This window comes from Desmodus rotundus, chromosome 6 (genome assembly GCF_022682495.2).
Source record: "Desmodus rotundus isolate HL8 chromosome 6, HLdesRot8A.1, whole genome shotgun sequence".
Lineage (NCBI taxonomy): Eukaryota > Metazoa > Chordata > Mammalia > Chiroptera > Phyllostomidae > Desmodus > Desmodus rotundus.
In genome coordinates, this window is record NC_071392.1 from 92,563,484 (window position 1) to 92,572,307 (window position 8,824).

Genomic DNA, 8,824 nt, shown 5'->3' on the forward strand with positions numbered 1-8,824 from the left:
TCTCCAAACACAGACTGAACAGCAGAGACACATGTTTTTCAGGAGAGCCGTGACCTAGAAGAGGGAGACTTGAGTGTACACAAACTCCTACATCCCCACCCTCTCTTTTTCTAACCTTTCTATGGACCTGAGTCGTGGCTTGTTAAAACCAGGGAGGAAGTAGAAGCACAGAGCCGCCCTGGAAAACAATTAATTTATCTCACAGTGTCATCAACCCCAGCTCCATAAAAAGAATCTGAAACCGAATGTCCAGATGAAGATTATCTGCCTTTGTTTTCCATCCAGTTTTTATAGTGTTTGGTCAGGATTTTTTTTTTTTTTTTTGAAGCCTTGACTTTCAAGAGGTCACATGCACGACATTTCCCTAAATCTTCGTCTGGTCTCACAACGGGGCGAGTTTCCTTCAAGCTGCCGCGAGTCAGGTAAAAGGCATGCCGGGGGGGGGGGGGGGGGGGGGGAAGTCAAATAAAGAGCGATCTCAAACAGCATTTTCTAAAAGGCAAACATCAACCTTGTAAGTATTAAAAGCACGTTCTAAAACCCACTCTGATGACAGTTTAAGAAAGCCGCTTTCATGTGCGCGGGGCCCGGCTCTGCGAGGTCTTTCAAATGCGGCTGTTTACCTAAAAATGCAGGCAAGGGCCAGGGCTGGCCTTGAAGAGGCGCCTTTTGATTGCACACCGCGAACTCCGTCTTTACCTAATAAATCGTCCCACACCTTTGTCTCGCCCAAGAAAGGCAGAGGTCTGCTGCCTCACAAGAACGTACAAGCCCCTTTAAAGGAGCCGGGCTTTGACTCTGCGCCTCTGTACTTGTTGACTTAGAGTTTCTATGAGTGACAATGCATATCACGGGGGCGTTTTTTTCCACTCTGTCATCTGTGCTACTGAGCGCGCTTTGACTGAGATCAAAGTGGAAAGCTTCTAGAAAGATACACAAACCGCGGTGTGACAAATAGCATGCTGTGTTTGACCCGGCAAACAATCCATTACTTTCATCCGTCCAGGGAAAGAATCCCGTGTTTTCAGTGCTAATTCTGAGGTCTGAAATGATAGAACGTTACCACATTCTCAAAGGGCGAAGAGCTTGAAATGAGGAAAAGGCAAACACAGCTCACACACTAGGAGCACTGACTCCTTGTTTAGAGGGCCGTGCATCCAATTTGTCTGGAACTCACTGTAAGAGTCAAACGCCAAGGCGCAGGCTCGCGTGCCCTGGGCTCTTGTTCTGGGTTGGAAAGCACTCTGTGGTGTGCCTGGGTCCAGCAAACCGTGGAAGAGAAGCTGCCGCAGGACCCGAAGACACAGCCACTGCCTCTTTCTTTCCTGGGCTGACTGTCACCAGGAGGGGCCCTTCCAGGGGAACGGTGACTAAGTAACCCTGGAAGGGAACCCAGGTCTGGGGCTCCGAGCCGGGCACTTGCCGTCTGCTCGGCACCAGCTCAGCGCTCACACGGGTTACTGGTTTCAATCTCTGCGGAGGTCCTGTGGGGGGCGCTCGCTGTGCCCATTTTCCAAATGAGCAAAGTGAGGCACAAGGAAGTCAAGGACTTGCCCCGGGTCACACGCATCGAATAAGTGCCAGAGCCCGGATCTGAACCTTAGTCCCTTCACTTTGAAAACCCCAGCTTCCGTGGCAGTCTGTAATGAACACAGAAGTTGCCCTGATGGCTTAAGAACAGGCACGTTAACCCTTCATTCCACACTCCTTCCTGAATCCGAGGCCCCCGTCTCATCCCCCACCGAGTGATTTGAGTGGGGTGGGGTTTCCCACTTGGGAAGTTGTGAAGTCCACAAGAGCTCACAGGTCCGGACAGGGTCTTAGGCTGTGTGTGGGTGGGCTGCAATCAAGAAGACAAGTGAAAATTATTTCTGATTCTGTGAGACGTAAGTTCTTGATTTATTTGAAAAAAGTATTTTTGGATTCAGATGTCCTGACAGAAACCACGAATTAGTAAATCCAAGATTTAACCAACCAGTCAACAATCCGACCTTTCACTATCCCTTCATTCCCTACAATGACCAGAGCGTTAGCAAACACAGCCTGGGCAGCCGGGGCAGGGCCAGGAACTGGCACGCTGCACGGAGGAACTGGGGCTCCCGGGCCGAAGCTCCCGGCCTCCCCCTCTGCAGGGCAGCGAGGCAGGTGCCCCAAGGACCTGGAAGGGCCACGCTGACGCAAGCGCCGTGGTGACAGCAAGGAGTCACTGGTGTGTGAGCGAGAGCTCAGGGTCCTCAACTGGGCTTGCTCCATGAGAGACGCCTTTTACAGCTACAGACATCTTCTGCAAAGGTCACAGGGAGACCCCGCGGGAAGGAAAGGATGACCTTCCACTTGGGAATGCAAAGCTCTCGTTTTTCGCAACGCCACTCGTTCTAACGGCTCCCGGCCTCCTGAGTCACTGTAGGAATGCGCACATTCCGCACAGAGAACGTGCTCTTTGCTACTACCCTCCCGCACACCAGGGCCCTCTGCCCCTCCCTGGGACCTGGCCCTCTGCCCCTGGAGAGCGCAGGCCCACCTCCTTCCCTAACCTGCCCCACCGCCTTTTGGAAAGCTCTCCCCAGCTCCACACTCCTCTGTCCAGGGACCCTGCGCCTGCCAGGGCGCAGTCTGGTCAGGGGGCCGTGCTGACCACGTGTCCCCAGTGGTCAGCCAAGGACACTTCAGTTCCTCGGGTGCACGTTTCCCCTCTCCTTCTCACCTGCAGTCCCCAGAGACCAGGGCTGGGAACTGATTTCCCTTGGCTGTCTCTGCCGGCCCTGGCCCGGCGCTTCCACAGAACAGGCACTCGATAAACACTAGCCGGACGAACAACGACCAGACCTGGCCCAAAGCCACGGCCACCCCTCTCCCTGCGCTGGTGATGCCAAGAACAACGCAGACGTTACTCTCTGGACGTTGATTAAGACACACCTGAGAACAGTGCACACACCTGACACTAACCCCCAACAATACCGAATGCAAACTGGAATCGAAAAAACTTAATTTAAAAAATAAGCCAGGAAAAAAAGCCTCTTCAAAAATACTCATGAAAATGTTCCCAACCCAAACCACTGACAGGATTAGTACAAAATAGAGTGATTTTAGGAAAAAAACTAATTTTTTCATGTACTACTCATTTATTTCTCAGCTTCTTTCGGGATTTCTACTTGTACCGCACTATGCCTTTCTGTTAAAGAGGCTTCGACTCCGTAAAAGGACTTAACAGGGCACTTGCCCTAGTACCGCGTTTGCCCCGCCCTTGAGCGAGCATTTCAGGAGTCACAAAGCGCTTCGAGGCAGTCACAATGGGACGCTGTCACAGCCGAGGCAGCCGGCCCCTCTCCGTCAACCTGGCGCGCTGCTGTGTACACAGGGTGCACTGACGTCTTCCCAGAGGCACACACCTGGACTTAAATGCACCCCAAACTCCCTCCCTTTGGGATGCATTGTAAGGACGACAAAAAGACAGTGACAGTTGTTATACAAGGGTTTAATACGGATGAAAAGCACAACCGATGTGCAAGGCAGTTGCTACCTACAGGCTCACAACTAAGCAATGAGGTGAATCCAGAAGAAATGAATGGAGACTTCGCTGAGGGACCCAGGGGGGTTGGTGATGTGGAGAATACTGCACCGATGGGACACGGGACACACACTTTTCCACAAAAATACCCGCTTCCAAATTACCTGTCCCGTGGCGAAAACGTGTGAACTTCAGAAAAGCCATTTAACGGTCTTTTTAAACGCCTGACCTATGAATTAACAAGTCCTGGACTCGCGGGCTAAGACCCCGTTTACAAAGTCACCAGGATGCGCGGCGGATGCGAGAACTACTGAGCCTCCATCGTCCCCGCTGTTGGCTCACGCCCGATGTCCGACTCGCCGGAGCAAGGAAACATGTGGCCAAACTCGGAGGTGGGGTGGGCAGAACGCAGAGTCCTAGGCGGAGAGACTGCAGCTGTCAGGACCCCCTGACCCAAGCGTGGTCAGTTTTGCAGGCCCCCGTCCTGATTCCTGGCCCCACCACGTGACTTGCTCTGACTGATGGCACGTTGACAGTTATCCAAGCAAGGGCTGCGACAGGCTTGCACCCAGGGTGCCGCCCCCGCCTGGTCCTCGCCACCACGACCAGGAGCTCACCGCGCCACCGGCCGGAGTGTGTGGAACACTTACGCAGAGTGGCCGGGCAGCCCGGAGGCCCAGCCAGCCTCGGTCAGCCAGCAGCTCCTATTCCATCGGCCTGTTATCTCTTTCTGGCTCCTTCTGTCCATTGCCTGTTCGTGTGGTAAGTGATGTCAGCAGGGACGAAGATGACCTCTGGCACAGCCCAGCCAACAGGGCCAACCTGCAGGCCTCCTCTGGAGCCGGGAGAACTCTCCTGTTTGAGTCCACTGAGCTCGGGGGCGGAGGGGACTGCACTGCAGCATTACGGCCGCAGCAGGCAGCTGGCACAGCACCCAAGCACTGGGAGTGAGTGTACACGCGGACGGTGGCCAGGCCACACGTGACAACAGAACCACCTCTGCGGCAACCGGCCCCACACGGTGGGGACCGGCCAGTGACTGCAGCCCCCACCTGTGCTGCGCTGACTTCAGGACTCTGAAGACGCCAGAGGAGGCCAAGTACGCCCCAACCCGGTCATGGCGACATACACCTCTCTGCAGCCCACCTCCAGCTCCTCACACCCACAGCCACCATCGGGCACACGGGGGCCCCTTCCCACTGTGAGGCCTCCACACTGCTGCTCCCCTCAGAGTCTGCGCACCCAGGGGCGGTCGGGTGGCCAGGCCCTCGGTCTAAACAGCCTCGATGCTCCCCTTCGACACATCTGTACCTGCAGAGCAGGAAGGAGTACAGGACCATGGAGATGACCACGAGCCACACACACACACACACACACACACACACACACACATGAGCAGAAACCGAAGGGAGGGGCCACAGGGGAGCACAGAACCAGACTGACCACTACGGCACAACAGTCAACCTTGACTTCTGAGGCTGCCTCTCTCCACAAATGATGTGGAGTTCTTCTGTGTGCTCCCAAGAGCTTCCCCTCCCCTCCCACTGGCACGCCTCCACCCTCCGCCTTCCACAAGGCATGTCACCTCAGCTTCACCACCTACGGGCCCTGCACCCGCAACAGTGCACGGTGTCCTGTCTGCGGGAGACTTGCAGAGACGCTGATGGCACAGACAGCAGCGGAACATGGGCGGGGATGTGTGCGTGGAGCTCCTTTTACAAATGGCTCCGTGGGGATACGTGGTCAGGAAACTGGGGCGGCGATACCTCGAAGTTTTCATCACTACGGAGCTTTGTAGTAAAGATGTTCCACCTGGCAATAAAACCCAACACTTCTATTTTAAAAGAGCATGTAGGGCGTGATCCCCTGTCTCAAACTAATGTCCACAGGCATTGGGAACACATCCATGGGAATCACGTCAGGGTGTGGGGGCCCCAAGCACACGCATGTGATCACAGGTGTTTGCTCTCTTTTGTTTAATTACATGGTGTTAAGAGATTTTATAACACCTATCATTTCACCAAAAAGTAAAGTCATTCTTTTTCTTAATCCTCATCTGAGGATATATTTATTTATTTTAGAGACGGAGGGAGAAAGAGAGAGGGAGAGAAACATTGATTGGCTGCCTCCCATACACACCCTGACTGGGAATCAAACCCACAACCTTTCGGTGTACGGGACTATGCTCCAACCAACAGAGCCACCCAGTCAGGGCTAAAGTTACTCTTTTAAAACAATAAACCTGGCCCTGGCCAGGGTGGCTCAGTGGATTGAGCACTGGCCTACAAACCAAAGTATTGCTGGTTCAATTCCCAGTCAGGGCACATGCCTGGGTTGCAGGCCAGGTCCCCGGTAAGGGGCGCACAAGAGGCAACCACACATTGATGTTTCTCTCCCTCTCTTCCCCTCTCTAAAATAAAGTCTTCTTAAAAAATAAAATTTAGCTTGTTTTTTAATATATTTTATTGATTATGCTATTACAGTTGTCCCATTCCCCCCCCCTCACTCCATTCCACCCTGTACATCCCCTCCCTCCCACATTCCCCCCCTATAGTTCATGTCCATGGGTCATACATATAAGTTCTTTGGCTTCTACATTTCCTATACTATTCTTACCCTTCCCCTGTCTATTTTCTACCTACCATTTATGCTACTTGTTCTCTGTACCTTTCCCCCCTCTCTCCCCCTCCCACTCCCCTGTTGATAACCCTCCATGTGATCTCCATTTCTGTGGTTCTGTTCCTGTTCTAGTGGTTTGCTTAGTTTGCTTTTGTTTTTGTTTTAGGTGTGGTTGTTAATAACTGAGTTTCTTGTGCTTTCACTGTTCATAGTTTTTATCTTCTTTTTCTTAGGTAAGTCCCTTTAACATTTCATATAATAAGGGCTTGGTGATGATGAACTCCTTTAACTTGACCTTATCTGGGAAGCACTTTATCTGCCCTTCCATTCTAAATAATAGCTTTGCTGGATGGAGCAATCTTGGATGTAGGTCCTTGCCTTTCATGACTTAGAATACTTCTTTCCAGCCCCTTCTTGCCTGCAAGGTTTCTTTTGAGAAATCAGCTGACAGTCTTATGGGAACTCCTTTGGAGGTAACTGTGTCCTTTTCTCTTGCTGCTAAGATTCTCTCCTTATCTTTAATCTGGGGTAATGGGATTATGATGTGCCTTGGTGTGCTCCTCTTTGGGTCCAATTTATTTGGGACTCTCTGGGCTTCCTGGACTTCCTGGAAGTCTATTTCCTTTGCCAGATTAGGGAAGTTCTCCTTCATTATTTGTTCAAATAAGTTTTCAGTTTCTTGCTCTTCCTCTTCTCCTGCTGGCACCCCTATGATTCGGATGTTGGAACGCTTAAAGTTGTCCTGGAGGTTCCTAAGCCTCTCCTCATTTTTTTTGAATTCTTGTTTCTTCATTCTGTTCTGGTTGAATGTCTCTTTCTTCCTTCTGGTCCAAACCATTGATGTGAGTCCCAGTTTCCTTCCTATCACTATTGGTTCCCTGTACGTTTTCCTTTGTTTCTTTTAGCATAGCCTTCATTTCTTCATCTAATTTTTTTTACCAAATTCAACCAATTCTGTGAGCTTCCTGATTACCAGTGTTTTGAGCTGTGCGTCTGATGGTTATCTCTTTGTTGCTTAGTTGTATTTTTTCTGGCGCTTTGATCTGTTCTTTCATTTCAGCCTCTTTTTTTTTTGGCCTTGGCGTGCCTGTTATATAAAGGGGCAGAGCTTTAGGTGTCCACCAGGACAGGGTAATGCTGGTTGCTGTGCTGTGACTGTACGTGGGAAAGGGGCTGAGAGGGAGCAATGGGGCTTGCTCCACTCTCTGCCGGTTTTCAGTCACTTCCCCGACCACCCACAATCAAATTGGGCCCTTCTGGTGCTGCTTCCTGAGTGGTTGGGTTTGTGCACACTCTAGGCCCCTTGTGGCTCTCCAACAAACTCTCCTGTGAGGCTGGGAGTTTCTCCCACTGCCACCTCAACCCCCACAGGTGTTTTCAACCAGAGGTTTGAGGCTTTATTTCCCCGTGCTGGAGCCCTGGGTTGCCAGGTCTGTCACCCGGTCCACGAGCTGCTTCCTCACTGGCCAGCTGTAGCTTTGCCCACCCTGCTCCACAGTCTGCCACCTCACTGGGTCTGCCAGCCGCCACCTTGCCTCGAGTCCTCTCTGCCCCGGCTGCCCATCTCCACACCTCCTACCGGTCTGGATGAATGTTTCTTCTTTATCTCCTTCGTTATTGGACTTCCATACAGTCTGATTTTCTGTCAGTTCTGGTTGTTTTTTGTTTTTAAATTGTTGTTGTCCTTCTTTTGGTTGTGTGAGGAGGCACAGTGTGTCTACCTACACCTCCATCTTGGCCGGCAGTCAAAATTTAGCTTGTTTTTGGTCTGTTTTTACAAACTTCCAAACAAGAGTGGCCAGCTTAGAAAATTTAATTCCACTAAGGGAAAACTGATCTTAAGTGAGCTTCAAAGTATCTTGTTTCCTGACTATAATAATATCATTGACTCTTGCAAAGACATGTCACATTTTAACTTTGGTTCTTTAACAGTCAGTGGTCCATTTCCAATCAACCTAGTTGGTAGCTTGTTTAGATCTCACTGTCAGGGAAGAAAAAAAGAAGATTCACATTTTGTATGTTTTCTTTGTACTTTCAGCTAAACTTTATTTCAATAGCAGTACAAACAGAAGCTTAAATAGCACAGGTGAGTCACTATCACTAAAATTTTTTTCTATTGATTTCTGCTTCTGGCCACAATGGAGTGTTAGGGACCAGATTCACCCTTACCTCAAACAACTAAAAAAGTCGGCCCAAATATATGAAACGATGGTTTCCAAGCCCCGACAACAGGCCGTGCAGACTGTGAATCTAAGGGAGTGGACACAAAGAGAGCCAGGAGAGCTCCCAGGTCATCACCCGAACGGGGCCAGCAACCCAGAGGACCGCAGGGTACAGAGGTCAGCGGTCTAGGAGGCCAGGACAGGCCCAGAGAGAAAAGAGTTTGGAGAAAGAGCACTCCAGTGACTGGGGATCGGGGGGCTCCTCTGCAGGCTGGCCTGAGTCCCCACAGGTGCAAGTGCAAGGGGACGCCCTGCGGCCAGCACAGGGAGGGGGGTTCACTGCTGGGGGAGGCAGAACAAGTCTCTAAGCCCAGGCCTGCACCGACTGTGAATATTCCCAGGCCCCAACAGCCTGTATGGGAGCTCCTGACAGCACACTCAGAGGGCTTTGTTAGTTGTGGGAACAAAGTTGCCATGGGCCAAAGGCAACACTGTTTCCGGGCACTTCACACACGTCACACACAAAACTCAAAAT